Below are 16330 nucleotides of genomic sequence, written 5' to 3' on the forward strand. Positions count from 1 at the left end.
GGCCCCAGTCAGGGTCACACGCCAGAGCCAGAAGCTGGCATCAAACCCTTGCCTACACCTGCTGGTCTGACCTCATTGCACCTCCCTTCCAGCACCCGGGAACTGAGCTGGGCCTGCCCCCCACTCGGCTTCTCTCTCTTTCCTGGCCTCTCTTCCGGAAACACGTTTTTCCTTCCCACTAGACCGCAGTGCTTCCTGCCCAGGAAGAAGGACTTTGGACGTGGGGTGCTATTTATAGTGTGGCTCCCTCCTTGTAGACCTCACTGAGGAAGGGGCCACGGCACAGGGACTGTGGTGGAGGACACCGGCTTTCCATGATACTCCACATCAGGACAAGAAACCCGAGCTCGCAGGTGAGTTACGGCGTCAAAGGGTCTCTTGGGTTCTAACCTGGTTTCCTTGCTGATTGATGTCTACATGTGCAGGGGCCCCACCACTCTCCCAGTGCCCTGGACCCCTAACTTCAGAGGGCAGAGTCACAGGCTCTACTTGTGGGGAGAACCTGAGGTCCATTTTATAAGAAAGAGACCCAGAAAGATTTATATGAATTCTGTCCCATGGGACATATCAGTCATATCCCAGGCTAAAAATATCCCTTGACACTTGCTTAACATATCACACCTACAATGGATTACCCAGCTGTGGTGGCATCTTTGGGTGGTGGACTGAATGTGTCACCAGTAAAGACAGTTGAACTCCAAGTATCTCAGAATGAGGTCGCCTTGCTGAGGTAGGAAGTGGGCCGCTCACCCGATATGACCTCTGTACTAACCAGAGGGCGATTTGGACAAACACACAGCAGTAAGACAATGTGAGAGGACCACAGAAAACCATGTGGTCCCCATAGCGACGGACCATAGCGATGGAGACGGAGGCTGGAGTGATGGATCTGCAGACCAGGGAGGCCAAGTGCTGGCAAACATTGGAAGCTAGAAGAGGCACAAAGGGACTCTTCTTCACTGTGGGTTTTGTGGAATGAACCTGACCCTACTAGTATTTTGTTTTGTTTTTTCGAGACAGGGTTTCTCTGTGTAGCTTTGGCTGTCCTGGAACTCACTCTGTAGACCAGGCTGGCCTCAAACTCAGAAATTCACCTGCCTCTGCCTCCCAAGTGCTGGGATTAAAGGCATGTGCCACCACTGCCCGGCTAGTATTTTTTAAGGACTTATTTATTTTCATTTCATGTGTATGGGTGTTCTGTCTGGGTATACATCTGTGTACCATGTTGGTGCCTGGTACCCACAAAGGCCAGAAGAGGATGTTGAATCCTCTGGAATAGGAGGTACAGACAGTTGAGAGCCACCATGTAGGTTCTGAAACCTGACCATGGGTCCTCTGAAAGGAAGGCCAGTGGTCTTAATGCTGAGCCAGCCCTCCAGCCCCTGCCCTACTGCTATCTTGATTTTAGACTTTCAGTTGCTAAGGCGTAAACAGATGAATTTCTTGGATTTGGGGATCTTGTTGTTTGTTTAGTTTTCTGAGACACTTTACAAAACAGCTTGTTTGTTTGTTTTTGAGGCAGTGTTTCCCCACTTGACTCTGGCTGGCTTGGAACTCTCTATGTAGACCTGCTTCTGTTGGGATTAAAGATTAAAGAACGCACTACTGTAACTAGCTTTTTTTTTTATTTTAAAGACTTACTTGTTGGGATTGGAGAGACATACATGTAAATAAAGATTGTTAAAAATCAAGAATATTCAGTTGTTATTTTCTGTGTATGACTTTTTCTGCAGGTATGTATGTATGTATGTATGTATGTATGTATGTATGTATGTATATATACACCATCTGCCTGCCTGGGGTCTAGAAGAACACATTGGATCCCCTGACACTAGAGTTACAGGTGTTTGTCAGCCACCATGTGGGTGCTAGGAACCAAACTCAGGTCCTTAGCGAGCACAGCCAGAGCTCTTAACCGCTGCGCCATCCATCTTTCTAGCCCCAGTGAGATGGGGCTTTTCCTGGTCGTCCGGGCTGGCCTCCAACTCTCTATCCTCCTGCCTCAGCCTCTGCATGTTGGGATTGCAGGCGTCACCATACACTGGCGAGCTTCTGCCACCCAGTTTTACTTTGTTATGGCGGCCATGGGACCTGATAGGACACCGGCTTGAGAGAGGAGGATTCTAAGAGGAAAGAAGCCAGCATGAGCTGCCCCAGGGGGCACAAAAGGGTTCCACTCCTAGGTCAGTGAGTCTCTAAAAGTACAGCTCCGCCTCTTGGCTCTCCAGCCATTGTAGATCTCCCACAATGGCTCCACCCTGCTGTGTTTTCCTTTGTGAAACCTTTTCCACCCTCCCTCTCCCAGTGGGGCTACCCAAGCTCAGACCTTCCATAGCAGGAGTATGACCAGGAGTTTGTTGTCCCAGCTCTCCTTTTTCAGACCATTAGTCATTAACATATCTTTATCAAACGCTCTCCCCGTGCATCAGACTCCATGCTGAATGCTGGTTCCAGCACAGTCAATGTAACCACCGCCTGGGACAATATCCCTGTTAGCCAGCTGCCCCCCTCTGGGTGTCCACCCCCTCCATCACCAACAGGACCCTGTCCTGCTCATGCCTCTTGGTCTTTCACAGGCAGGGACAGACACCCCTGCCTGTTGACATGTGCCAGCTCGACACAGACCAGTGAAGTTGAGAGAAAACACGACCCCTCCACTGAGAACCTGCAGGTTCAAGGGTGAAGGTGGCTGCAGTCCAGGAAAGAACAGAAGGCCCCATAGGAAGGAAAGATGGCCTAGAAACAAAGTCACCACGAACACGTCTAGGATTCCTCTGGGGACCGCCTGCACAGCTTTTTTGTTTTGTTTTGTTTTGTTTTGTTTTGTTTTGTTTTGAGAAAGGGTTTCTCTGTGTAGCCTTGGTTGTCCTGGAACTCACTCTGTAATAGACCAGGCTGGCCTCGAACTCAGAAATCTGCCTGCCTCTGCTCCCAAGTGCTGGGATTAAAGGCGTTCATCACCGCCGCCCGGCACAACAGCTTTTAGTTTTCTCCCTTTCGCCCTCCCTTAGTTAGATGTCACTGAGTTTCCCAGGCTGGCCTCAAACTGACGGTGGAGCCCAGGCTTGCCTGGAACTTGTGATTCTCCTGACTGCATCCTCCCAAGTACAAAGACCATGCCCATCTTCCCAGCAGTGCATCTGAACTCTCCGAACCCTGACAAGTACCACAGTTGCCCGGTGGTAGAATTAGGGAACTTATTACTAAGCAGCGGTCCTTTCCTATCAGAAATGAAAAAAAGCACATTGCCGAGGCACGTGCTCGCTCCCCTAGGCAATCCCAGCATGCACAGAGATAAGCAGGAGGATTGCTATGAGTCTGAGACAAGACTGGATCACACTGGGAGACTGAGCAGAAACAACACAAACCGAACCATGCAGCCCAACAGGGATGCGTCTATCAAACTTCGCAGAACTGAAAAATTGCTTTTACCTGTAGGAGTATCTGCTCAGCTCAAAAGCCAGACTCGAACGAGAACATATTCCACTAATCGTCCCTATGAAATTCATTAATTAGACAAAGCTAATTTATGGCAGTACAAATAAATCATCACTGTGACGCAGCTCGGGGTTGGGTATCTTCTGATGAAAGGGACGGGGGGTGGGGGTGGGGGGTGGGAGGTGGAAATAAGCTCTTGGAGCAGTGACCTGTCAAAAATACACCAAACCAGACACCGAAGATCTGTTCCCATCACTGTTGGTAAATTTTATTTTGATTAAAATGAAAATCAAATACGACAAAAAAAAGAGAGGGGTCCCTTCCCTTTTATTTGTAAGTTAGTCTAGATTTTTGGAAAGCTGCAGGAAACTGGGGGTTCCCATTTCCTTCTTTGAATCTTGCAAGGCCTATTCAGGGCCCTGTCCAGGCTTACCACAAGGATGCAGGTGGAAGAAAACAGAGCAGAACCTTGGCCCCAGGACCACTGGGCCTGGCTCTTTCCAGCTTTGTATGGCAGAGCTCCGCCTCAGAGGCATCCAGAATGCTCCCGGATGTCCTATTGTTATGGAGATGGACCCGTCAGCTTTTAGCCCACAAGCCTGGAGTTCAATGTTTCAAATTCCCCCACCTTTCCATATTCTTTGCCTCAGCCACATCTGCGATCCCTCCTTCCGAAGCCAGTGCTATTTGTAATACTCTGAGACACAGACTGGACCAGATAATGGGCCAGCCTTGCCAAACAAAACCCCAGGCCACACTCATTACACACACACAAACACACACACACACACACACACACAAGCGCGCACGCACACAAGCCACACACAGTACAGTCTGGAGCCCAGTGGGCTCAGAGGGATCATATATCTCAAGAGCTGGCACTGGGCGCTCTCCTATTCTACCTCTCTGACCCCATGACAAGGTAACATTGTCCCACCACATGTCTGGTGTATAACTACCCCATTGGGAATAAATCCTCCCAAGAGTAATCTGCAGGCCTGGGGCTGCATGCTTGATGCAACAGTGGCTTCGTTCAGTTACTTGGCTGTCTGACCCAGACCTTCTGTGGGCCCACTGTTAGTTAGTATAGAAACACGGATCCCTGAGCATGGATCAGGGCCAACGGTCATGACCAACATTCACTTTGTACCAGAGCGCAGCTCCTCCCTAGAGCACCACAATTCTGGAGATCAGGTACTGCCACCCTTGTCTTCTGGATGAGGAAAGTGAAGGTTGGGGAAGTTACAGGACCCCAGGTCAGGCCTGTGCATCTTTTTCTAAAATCACACTTCAGAGGCCCAGTATCAAAGAGAGGCAGAGAAAGCAAGAAGGTGGCCTCCAAGACTGCCAGGGAAGTCTGGGTCCCGGGCACTCCGGGGGCGAGAAGGGGGACTGATAGGCATTCCTGCCCTGGCTTTGCCTCCCTTGAGTTTAAAGGTGACTTTGATCCCAGAGTAACCAAACTGTAAATGTTTCCCTGAGCCCCTACTATGTACTGGAATGTGCAACTTCCATGTTCTCAGTCCTGCTCTGGCTTCACAGATATCTGGCCATCCCCTGCCCATCACCCCAGACATGGAGGCCTTTGTCTAGGCTTGCGCGTGGGTGCAGAGAGACCACAAGGTCTGCAGCCAGCTCCGTGGCAGTCCTTCTCATCCATGTCCCAAAGCTACCCGACTACGTGCTCACTTTCTAGATGTCTCTAGAAGCCTCTGATTTCTCTAAAGGCAAGAGGGAGGGGAGCAGCTTCCGATGTGGTGTGGTAAGTTTGTGACGGCATTTAAAAGGGGACCAGGAGTGACCACAAGGCTGGACCGCGTAGATCTGTAAAATGGGAGTGGCCCATTTATTTGCCCTAAACTAGCTAAGCATTTTAACAAAGAGATTTTTAAAGAGTTGTCAATCTGGCCAGGCAGTGGTGGCACAGGCCTTTAATCCCAGCACTTGGGAGGTGGAGAGGTGGATTTCTGAGCTCAAGGCCAGCCTGGTCTACAAAGTGAGTTCCAGGACAGCCAGGGCTACACAGAGAAACCCTGACGGGGTGGGGGGGGGCGGCCGGGAGGAGAGTTGTCAATCTGACATAGGCTTAATTTTATGTATAATTGTTATTCTCAATTCTGATGAGAAAATAAGAAACAGGGTCCAACTCTTTCTGCTGGATTCCTGATCCTTGCTATCGAAATGGGCGAGTTCATGAAACCCAGAAAAGTGGTGCTGGTCCTGGCTGGACGCTACTCCAGATGCAAAGCTGTCATTGTGAAGAACATTGATGGTGGCACCTCTGACCACCCTTACAGGCATGCCCTGGTGCCTGGATTTGACCGCTATCCCCGAAAAGTGACAGCAAGAAGAAAATCGCCAAGAGATCCAAGATCAAGTCCTTTCTGAAAGTTTTAAACTACAACCACCTCCTGTTCACAAGGTACTCTGTGGAGATCCCCTTGGACAAGACTGTTGTCAACAAGGATGTGTTCAGGGACCCAGCTTTGAAACGCAAAACCAGGCAGGAGGCTAAGGTCAAGTTTGAGGAGCGATACAAGACAGGGAAGAACAAATGGGTTTTCCAGAAGCTTCGCTTTCAGGTACATTTTTGTTTTCATCATTAAAAATTAAAAAAGAGCCGGGCGGTGGTGGCACACACCTTTAATCCCAGGACTTGGGAGGCAGAGACAGGCGGATTTCTTAGTTTGAGGCCAGCCTACAGAGTGGTCTACAGAGTGAGTTCCAGGACAGCCAGGGCTACACAGAGAAACCCTGTCTCGAAAAAAAAAAAATTAAAAAGAAAGAAAGAAAGAAAGAAAGCCCAAAACACAACCAGTTTTGTTGCTTTGACTACCTGGGTTACAAGTGAGCAGGAAGAATAAAATTAGCAATATGATTGTGTGTGTGTGTCTCGACAGATTTGATACTTACTATGTAGTTCAAGTTGGCCTGTGTTCACCATCTATAGAAAGGGGTACCTGCCCAGTTCATAGGGCTGCCATGAACAAATGAATGAGCTTTGGGGTAGGAGGTTTCCTGCCTTGGATCATACACTAGAGAGAGAATAGTGTACACCTAAGGAAGGGCAGTGTTGGTTTGTTTGTTTTTTTTTTTCCGAGACAGGGTTTCTCTGTGTAGCCCTGGCTGTCCTGGAACTCACTCTGTAGACCAGGCTGGCCTCAAACTCAGAAATCCGCCTGTCTCTGCCTCCCAAGTGCTGGGATTAAAGGCGTGCGCCACCACCGCCCGGCAGGAAGGGCAGTGTTAGTAAAAGACAGAGAAAAGACATGGCCCAAGAAAGGGCTGTGCCAGGAAGATGGCATAAACGCAGCCGAGGTTCACCCAGCCTAGGATTGTGCCAGAGTGGTGTATCTCAACAATCCCTAGGAGATACCTTCAGGCCCTATACCCGTACCCCTCAACCCTACCCCCTGCTCCCAGGAAAGAAGCCCTCTGGGGTTTTTTTGAGACAGAGTTCCTCAGTGTAGCCCTGGCTGTCCTGGAACTCACTCTGTAGACCAGGCTGGCCTCAAGCTCAGAAATCCACCTGCCTCTGCCTCCCAAGTGCTGGGATCAAAGGCGTGCGCCACCACCACCTAGCTGCACTGTGATTTCTTTACCAGTAGAATGAAGGGTCTAGTTATTGTAAAGATTGAATTGAGTGATATAAATGAAAGCATCTCTCAGCTGACCATGACTATAGTCTCAGCTACTGAAGGGGGGAGGGGATCCCCATGAGTTCAAGGCTTCCTAGTCTACATAGTAAGAAACTGTCTAAATCAATCAATCAATCAGCCAATCAATCAAGTGCTCTTCATCCAGGCTATCATGATCCCAATTGAAAAGACCCTGACCCTCCTTCCAGGAGATAAATCTTCAATTCAGGCCTCAACACAGCAGCCAGCTGATTAAGATAAAAATGAGCAGCCCTCTATGTGCTTGGAGAAGAACCTGGGGATCTGAAATGGCCCATATTTTAACTAATCCTGTTAGATCCCGTTTTACTGAGTATGATTAAGACACAGTAGGTACGTAAGAGAAAGTCTCTGCTCTTTTTTTTAAGACTAATTTTATTTTATGTGTATGAATACACTGAAGTTGTACAGATGGCTGTGAGTTATCATGTGTGTGGCTGCTCTCGGGCTCCACTCCCCTGCCCCCCCCCCTGGTCAGACGCACCAGAAGAGGCGGGTGGTTGTGAGCCACCATGTGGTTGCTGGGATCCTAACTCAGGACCTTCAGAGGAGCAGTCAGTGCTCTTACCCACTGAGCCATCTCGCCAGCCCCCTCTACTTTTTTTTTTTTTTTTTGGTTTTTCCAGACAGGGTTTCTCTGTGTAGCCCTGGCTGTCCTGGAACTCACTCTGTAGACCAGGCTGGCCTCGAGCTCAGAAATCCGCCTGTCTCTCTGCCTCCCGTCTCTGCTCTTAGGAAACACAGCTAAGTTTTTAGGGCTGGAGTGTCATGATGCCAACGATTATTCTCAAATGGTTCTGTATATATTCTTAAACAGTGAATGTTTAAATTTACTTGACAATGACATTTTGTTACATTGCTCTTTACACATACACACACACACCTAGTCTCTAAGAGGTTCCACCTTCTTCCTCACATAAGAGGAAGAGGGTACAGATAGTAAAATGTGAGAACAGCCATTAGATGCTCGCTGCACTCCCCTTCTCTGCTGGTTTGAAAGTTTTCTAACAAAACCTTGAGGGGGGTGGGGGGTCTGGGGGAGGCTGCACCCTGAGGACACAGCCTCCACTCAGAACAGGGGTAAGCACCATGGCTGCCCTCTTAAAGCTCCTGAATAGAGCTCACAGTGCACAGGAGGTTGTGCAAGGCTCAGTGGTCTGGGGGTGTGAGCCAACAGACATCCAGTAGGAGCATCTAGGTCCCCAACGCAATCAAGACCCCTCCAATGCTTTGGGCAAGAAAAGCCAGGCGACTTCACAGAACCGTCCAAGGAGAGACGGGGAGGCAGCTGCTGTGTTATGGTCCTGGCTGGGTACCCTCCTCTGTGTGTCTCCTCAGCTGCCTCTCCTTTGTTCAAGGCTAGCAAGAAGAGAACAGTTGGCGTCTTGGCACCACCAGGAACCCTGTTTCTCCTTTCCAGTCAACTTAATTATCTGCACCAATGAGCTGGGAAAACAGGCACCGGGAATTGACTCCAGCAATAATTTATTGACTACGCGGTCTATGCTAGGCTAGGAGTCTACTCCCTCACATTAGATAATGCCAAAATAAAGTGAGCAGAAGGTACAGTAAGACTTCTCGTTGCTTTAGGTTCTCTTTTATCCTTTCTTGGGGAGCCTAATTCTCAGGTTTTCAATCTGAAATTGGGGAGGAGCGGGGGTAAAAACCCTACTTTGCCAACTAGGTTATACACTATTGGACTGCCTATAGCTCACCTATACTAGGAAACTCATAAATGAATTACTGCTGTTCTGGACACAAGCAGGGATGAACGGTAGCTTGTTCCAAGGGTGCCAAGTAGACATGAGGAGGAGGAGGAGGAGGAGGAGGAGGAGGAGGAAGAGGAGGAGGAAGAGGAGGAGGAAGAAGAAGAATCTGCAGTTACTGAACACACTCCTTTACCATAGACTCGATTCACGCAGTCACTCCCTAGCTGTTTCCCACAAACTCGACACGTTTGAGAGCGTCTCTGTGTGGTGCGTGCATCCGCATGCAGGGTAAGGGTCGCAGCTGAGATCAGGAGCGCTGGGAATGTATCATTCCAGGAGTTAGATATTCTCATTTCACTTTTTATGGAGAAGAAACCGAGTCTCTAACGGGTCCTGCAGCCTGCCTAAGATAATACAAAAATAATGGCGCAAATGTGGAGCTTGTAATTTCAAATTCAATATTTGCTGAACACTCATTGTGTTAGCCTTTACACACTAAGTCAAGATATAAAGTGTAACTCCAAGGCTGGCTCAAAATTTTCCTAGCATATCATATGTGTTCTCTGGAACATCCCTGCCAACACACCCAATGATGGTCTGAAGGGCTGGTGAGACCAGGAAAGAGACGGGGCCAGGGTAGCTATTTTCAAACAGTGAAAAGGCAACATTGCAGGCAATTTCACTTGCCCTGCGTGGCTTGATTTGGGGGTGCATTTTGATGATACTCACTAACACTGTGGAGTTTTCCACCAAGAGGTAAAGGTCACAACCACAACATTCTTAATACAAGGGGAACTCTGAAAGCAGAACTATGGACTAGGAAATAAGTTGATTTCGGTGTTGTTGTTAGGAGTTCCCTGGTAACGGAGATGTCTCTGGATGAGCACTAGAAGGGAGATTTTAGGAGGGGGTGAGACTACATAATTAATGCTCTTTGCAACTTTTGAAAGCATTCATCCTATGGAAGATGCCATTTACTATGTTTGTAAATAGATTTTAAAATTAGTAACGGGATGTAAAGTGGGTCAGTCCTGTCCAGCAGATGGGAGGAAACAGCTTCCCTGCAAGCGGTGAGCAGTGAAAGTGTCCAAGCCAGGAAAGCAGCTCGGCCACTCGTAGACCCCACCCTCACGGGGCTTTAGAATTACCCAGGGAGATTTATTTTAAATGACACGTACTGAAGCCATAGCCCAAACTAATTGAAGCTAAGTCTCTGGGGATGGTCCAAAGATCAGTAATGTTTAAAAGATCCCCTGGATGAAGTGAAGAGAAAAGCAAAAGGAAGGATGACAACTAGAGGAAAGGAGGGTCACGCCGGGCTTTGGAATGCCCGCACATCATCAGCTCGTGTCTAATCTGAGCAGTCATGTCCAGACTGAGGGACGTTTTGGGAGACTAAAAGACAAGAAAAAAGAAGTATCTTAACCCTGTCACTCTTAAAGAAGTGCTCACAAATTTATAGATATAAATACATGTCGTTTTGGTTGCCAGAAGATGGGAGGAGGGGAACAGAGGTTTTATTCATTACTTAGTTTTACTTATTTGGGGTTTTTTTTGAGATACGGGCCTGCTTTACAGCCCTGACAGGACTCAACCTCCATCTCCTACATCACCTTCTGAGTACTGGGATCACAGCCTGGGCCCACATGCTCTGCTGGGAGTTAATCTTTACTAGGTAGCTTTTAGGTTAGGAGGATTAAGAAGCTTTAGAGATAGCTAGTGGTGGTGATTAACAAACAATATGTAGCATCTAATTCCACTAAACTGTACATGGAGGAGAGGCTAAATATGCTGGATATGGTGGCAGTTGGGGATTGGGGCAGGTAGAATCAGATCTTGTGGCCAGTTTGTACTATACTGTCTTTTTTTTTTTTTTTTTTTTTTAGGATTTATTTATTTATTTTATGTATACAAGTACACTATAGCTAGCTTCAGACACACCAGAAGAGGGCATCAAATCATATTTCAGATGGTTGTGAGCCATCATGTGGTTGCTGGGAATTGAACTCAGGACCTCTGGAAGAACAGTTAGTGCTCTTAACCGCTGAGCCATCTCTCCAGGCCCATTATACTGTCTTCCTCTTTTTATTCTTTGTCTTTAAAATAGTTGTTAAGGGGCAACCACATGGTGGCTCACAACCATCCGTAATGAGATCTGACGCTCTCTTCTGGTGTGTCTGAAGACAGCTATAGTGTACTTACATATAATAATAAATAAATCTTAAAAAAATACATTGTATAAAATTCTCAAAAGAATAAAAATATTTTTTTAAAAAAGTTGTTAAGCCAGGCTTGGTGGCCACACCTTTAATCTCAGCACTCAGGAGGCAGAGGCAGGCAGATCTCTGTGAATTTGATTGAGTTTCCATAGAGAGCTCCAGGAAAGTCAGGGTTAGAGAGAGAGACCATATCCCAAAAGAAAAAAAAAAGTTGGTAAATGGGTAAATTTTATGTTATATATATTTTCGCATTTTTAGCGTTTCAAGCACAATGATAAAGAAAATATAATTGGCACCATCCTATCTGAGTCCAGGTATTGCAAATTATTGAAAAAGAAAAGCTTCCAGCATAATTTATCTCAGAATGCAAAGGTGGCTTTAGTGAAGGAGAGAAACGAACATCATGAAGATAAGCAACATGAAGGGAGGAAAGAAGGCATATGGTTCATGAAGAAAAGAGCATTTGGTACAATACAGTGTCTTTTCACATTAAAAAAAATTAGAGCCGAGCAGTGGTGGTGCATGCCTTTAATCCTAGAACTTGGGAGGCAGAGGTAGGTGGATTTCTGAGTTCAAGACCAGCCTGGTCTACAGAGTGAGTTCCAGGACAGCCAGGGCTACACAGAGAAACCCTGTCTCAAAAACAAAACAAAACAAAACAAAACAAAAATTAGAAAATTATAAATAGAAGTAAATCTTTACCAGAAGATAAAAGGCAAATATGAGACACCACTGGCTCATATTATATTAGATGATGAAAGACATAAAGCTCTTTTCTAAGACAGACAACAAGAGGGGGATGCCTGCTGTCGCTGTGGCTCCTCAGTGTACTGAAGGTTACAGCCCAAGCAATCGGGCGGGGAAGGAAATCACCTACCTAAACCAAAGTGAAACAAGGAGAACTACCTTTATCATAGCTGCTGGGGCCTCAGAGACATAAGATTCTGTAAACACTCCGGGGTAAATTCGGCAGGTTATAAGATCGGCATACAAACAAACCGGCAGAGAACAATCCAGAAAGGAAATTAAGAAACAAATCCATTTAGGAAAGCTTTCAGAACATCAGAGGACTGGCCATCAGGATAGTCTTGTAGTCCTTTGAAGTGGAAACATCTTGTTATTAACAGTCCTCCGGGCGCACGCATCAGCACCCCTTGATTTTTCATGCATATTAGTACATCTCATATTAAAATTAAATAGAGCAAATAGATTTGATGAGGGTGGTAGAGGGGGCTCCACGGGCTGTGCGCATCAGAAGCCGAATCAGATCCATGAGCCATACAGACTGGTCTGGGTCGTAGCCATCCAACCTCCCTTCTGTCTTAGGAGTCACAGGAAGCGGGGAAGCAAAATCCCAGACCCCTTGGAGGAAACTAAGCCTGAGTCAGCCTCCCGAGGAGATTAGTTAGACCCAAGCAACTGAAGAGGGTGTTTCCACTTAAAACGTTGGTAATGCTTTTTTTTTTTTTTTTGTATTTTTTTTTATTAAAAAGGAACTTTAAAAAAAAAAAGAAAGAAAAGGGAACTAAAAATGTTTTTAATTATTTCTGTGTGTGTGTATATGAGTGGGGGGGGGAACTGGAGGGGGGCCGGCAAGATGGAGTGTTTGCCAAGTATTGCCACACTTCTTAGATCCCAGTGTTCCGAGGAAGAAGAGCTGGTGGCAGGAGACAGCTCTTCTCCCCCTCTTCCTGAGTTTCTGCTTCTCTCTTTCCAGTTAACAGCTCAGGATGGTCTGCTGAGATCTGTGCATGCAAACACTGCAGACAGACAGATCTACCTACAAGGTGGCCATTTACTAAAGAGACAGACCTCTAGAAAGAGAGGGGAGGCTTGAGCCCCAGGCAGGCTCTGCAGCACCCCAGTTGTGTGGCCAGAAGCCCAGCCCTTCCTTCAGGAGGCCAGAATTCTGGGCTGAAGGGAGGGGAGCAGGGTTGGGGTGAGACACAGGTTCTCTTAAAATGCTAGCCTAGCCTATGCTAAGCCCTGTAAAGAGTCAAAAAGCACCTTAAAAGAGGGAGATGTCACATCAACTAAAAACGGAGGGATGAAAGATGAACAGGTTTGAAAACATGCTTCCATGCTTCCTGGAACTCTTTCCTACTGGGCCAAGGAGGCACAGAGGACCAGGCTGCAGCTTGTTCCAGTGCCCTATGCTTAGCATGCTTGAGGCCTTGGAGTTTGGAAATTGTTCACAGGAAGTTGAGGTAGGAGACAGATTAGGCAAGGTAAAAAGACAAATGGCATTTCCTCAGGCCAAGACTCACCAGGGCTACCAGCTACCCAAACCTAGACTATTGTATGGGATGGTGTCAGGAGATGGACAAATTAAACAACTCTCAAAGAATGGTTAGCCTGCCATTTGCATGAAATGGAGGGTGGATTCTGGGCACCATTGAGATTTTCCCTTCCAGCTTTATCAAGTTGGCAAATATTTATAAAGGGCTTACTGTCTGCTGGCCAGATCGAGTGACAGGGGGAAGGAAGGCCTGTGTGAAGATTCTCACCTGTCTAAAATCCAAAACAGAATCAAAGGCCTGCCCCTCCCTCCTGGGGAGTTAAGACCAACCCTCTGGAGGCCTCAGATTAGCAACAGCCCCCTTACCTGGCAACCTCAGGTAAAGGCCCCTGGAGGCTCACACGGAGCTGAAGAATTAAAAAATTGTCTATTCTTCCAGCAGTTTCTCTCTTTCTGGATCAACTTTATGAGCATAGAGACCAGAGCAAGGAAGGCGAAGAACTATTTGTTCTCGCATCCAAAGTCCATAGCACAGCCCAGACAGAGAAACTACAAGCTGACAGAGAATTTATCTAGAAACCCTCCCCTGTGTAAAGTACGGCTCAGGAGACATCGGTATTGCAGCCGTTCTCTTCCCAGGGTAGAAAGATGCGCCAACCAAAGCAGGAGAAAAACTGTCAGTAAGACAGAGGAATGAGTATCTTTGTCCTGAGGGAAGAAGCCAAGATCTCTGGAGTGACCGTCTGCGAAGTCCCCCTATCACAAGTGAGTGACAGGGGTGCCAAAGGTCCAAGGATTTAAATAGGTGACAGTGCAAAAGTCTGCATGAGCCCACTGCCTTTGCCGGGAGAACTAGCCACAGACTTCTTAGCATTGAATTTGAACCAGCCAATGGTATCCCAATGGCTGAAACAGGAAGCCAGATAAACAGCGTGTTATCAAGTGGGGATCCAGCACTTCCCTTAAGCCGGCGCCAGCTGCGCTCTCCGACCGTCCTAACAAAGTCCCATTGAGTCACCAGCTGATTTTCCTGTGTTCAGCTCTGGGGGACAAGGGACTCTCTTTGCTGGATAGGCATTACTCTAGTGCACTGCCCGAGCCACTCACCACTCAGGTCCGCCCCAGTTCCTTCCTGCCCTTTATACCATCAGTAGACTTGGCCAGCTCTCTATCCTATGGCCAGTTTTAGTAGAGCCTGAAGATTAAAAGAGACCACAAAAAAACCCGGACACCGCACCCGCACCCTCAGGTGAGCATCTCTCACATTTTCCCAGCTTCTCTTTTCTCCTTTCCCCCCCGCCCCCCACTGCCTCCGGGATGCTCTTTCTGCTCCCAGACGTCCTGGGCAGGCGCCAGAAGAAACAGCCTTGAAGAGGACGCTTCTCAGCGTATCCCCCGTGCAGGGGGATGGTAGTGGTGGCGGGGCAGCACACATTTTCTGGAACAGCCTAGCCAGGTCACCTGCCCCAGCTGTTCCCTGTTCCTTTAGCTCCTCCTCTTGGGATGTTCGAAGAGTTAACTAGCAGCTACAGAGTGGGGTAAGGGGGGTGGTCTGACTTGACTATGTGTGTCAGGATCTCTCTCTCTCTCTCTCTCTCTCTCTCTCTCTCTCTCTCTCTCTCTCTCTCTCTCTCTCTCTCTGTGTGTGTGTGTGTGTGTGTGTGTGTGTGTGTGTGTGTAATAACACAGTATTTAGTGTTTTTGATTGCAGGAGCTTAGCGCACTTTAAATGGCAGGTATTTCTTAGGAAGGAAACTGAAGCTCAGAGGGTTGGAGTCAGATGGTCGCATTGTCAACCCTAGGACAGACGCAAGGTCCAACCGGCAGCGTCTAGGCACTCGGGCGAAGTCACTAGCATCCCGGTTATTATCCCGCGCTTCTCCTGCGCCAGCTCGCAACCTCCCTGGGGCACCAAACTCTCCTCCCACCGGCTGACTCCAGCCCCTTCATGTGCCAAGCTCTGCGCCGCCGCCGCGCCCGCCCAGTGCGGGCCACTCACCGGAGCGCCTCAGGTCCCGGGTTGTGGGTTCGCGCCGCCTCCGCCGTGGCGCAGAGTCGCGCATCGCCCGAGCAGCGCAGTGCCGGGCGTCCCCTCCTCGCGATCAGAAACTTTCCCGGGGGTTCCCGGGGCCCCGCCGGCTCCCAGCGCGAGTCTCAGCCCGCGCTGCGCGCTCCGGCCTCCAGCCTCTCACTAGGGCGGCCGCGGGCTCCCGCTCCACTACGGGAAGGAGGCGGCATCCTGAACAAAGTGCCGTCCCCCGGGCCGGGCGGCCGGGGGCGGAGCCTGGTGACCCGCTGCCCTAGGCACACGCCGGCTGCCTCGGCGGAGGGCCGAGCCGGGAGCGCCCGCGGCTGGGGGTGGGCGGGAGGGGAGGCCCGGCTGCGGATCGCCCTCTCTTTCCTCCCTGCACTGTGCCAGCTTAACCCGCAGAGGGGCGGAGGCATGGGTCCCTTCCAGACTTTGTCATTGGAAAGCTATTCCCGTAACCCTTTCCTGCGTTAGCCTTCCTGCCCCGCCTCCCCAGCCGGCCGGCCGCAGAAAGGCGGCTGCTGCGTGGCGGGGGCTACGCCGGGAGTTGTCAGGACAGGAAGCCTTAGCACAATTGAGCCTTTCCTTTACCGAAGGACCCGCCACCATCACTTCCAGGAGGAGTCCTTCGGCCCAAGTCCTCTAACTACCTCAGTTGTTCCAGAGAAAGGTGCAGATGGATCGATGAGAGTCCTGACCTGCTTCTGGAGCCACCCATCCATTTCAATCCACTTTGGAACCCTGCAAGGGTCATATACCCTCTGCTCTGGGACCCATGGGTGAGAGGTAACGGGGAGTCCCGGAAGTTATCTAGCAAATAGTAGAGGTTCAGTTAACCAACTTTGCCCACCTTTCTGATCCCCACTCGACCCACCCTTCTTCCAGAGAAGCAGGAGGAAGGAGAAGGGAAATGACAAGACCGACCGTACCCACACCCTTGTGCAGCTGTCTTCAGTGCTGAGATGGGACTGAGTTTAAGGCGCTCGCCTCCTGACCTGGGGCCTTCCAGATCGCAGCAA

The 16330-nt window shown here is 48.9% G+C and overlaps 1 protein-coding gene across 4 annotated transcripts in view; it reads right to left on the reverse strand.

Moving 5' to 3' along the window:
* The window catches only part of Nav1 (neuron navigator 1), a 266750-nt gene extending 251237 nt beyond the window's left edge, over positions 1 to 15513 (reverse strand). For 3 of the 4 annotated variants that reach the window (XM_031383782.1, XM_031383771.1, XM_031383749.1), the window contains exon 1: positions 15282 to 15513. The gene's annotated coding sequence lies outside the window, so the exon portion shown is untranslated. The remainder of the gene's footprint in view (positions 1 to 15281) is intronic. The other variant, XM_031383760.1, reaches the window with a different exon arrangement.
* Positions 15514 to 16330: the final 817 nt, after the last annotated feature.

The sequence above is a fragment of the Mastomys coucha genome, unplaced genomic scaffold (genome assembly GCF_008632895.1).
Source record: "Mastomys coucha isolate ucsf_1 unplaced genomic scaffold, UCSF_Mcou_1 pScaffold1, whole genome shotgun sequence".
Taxonomy (NCBI): domain Eukaryota; kingdom Metazoa; phylum Chordata; class Mammalia; order Rodentia; family Muridae; genus Mastomys; species Mastomys coucha.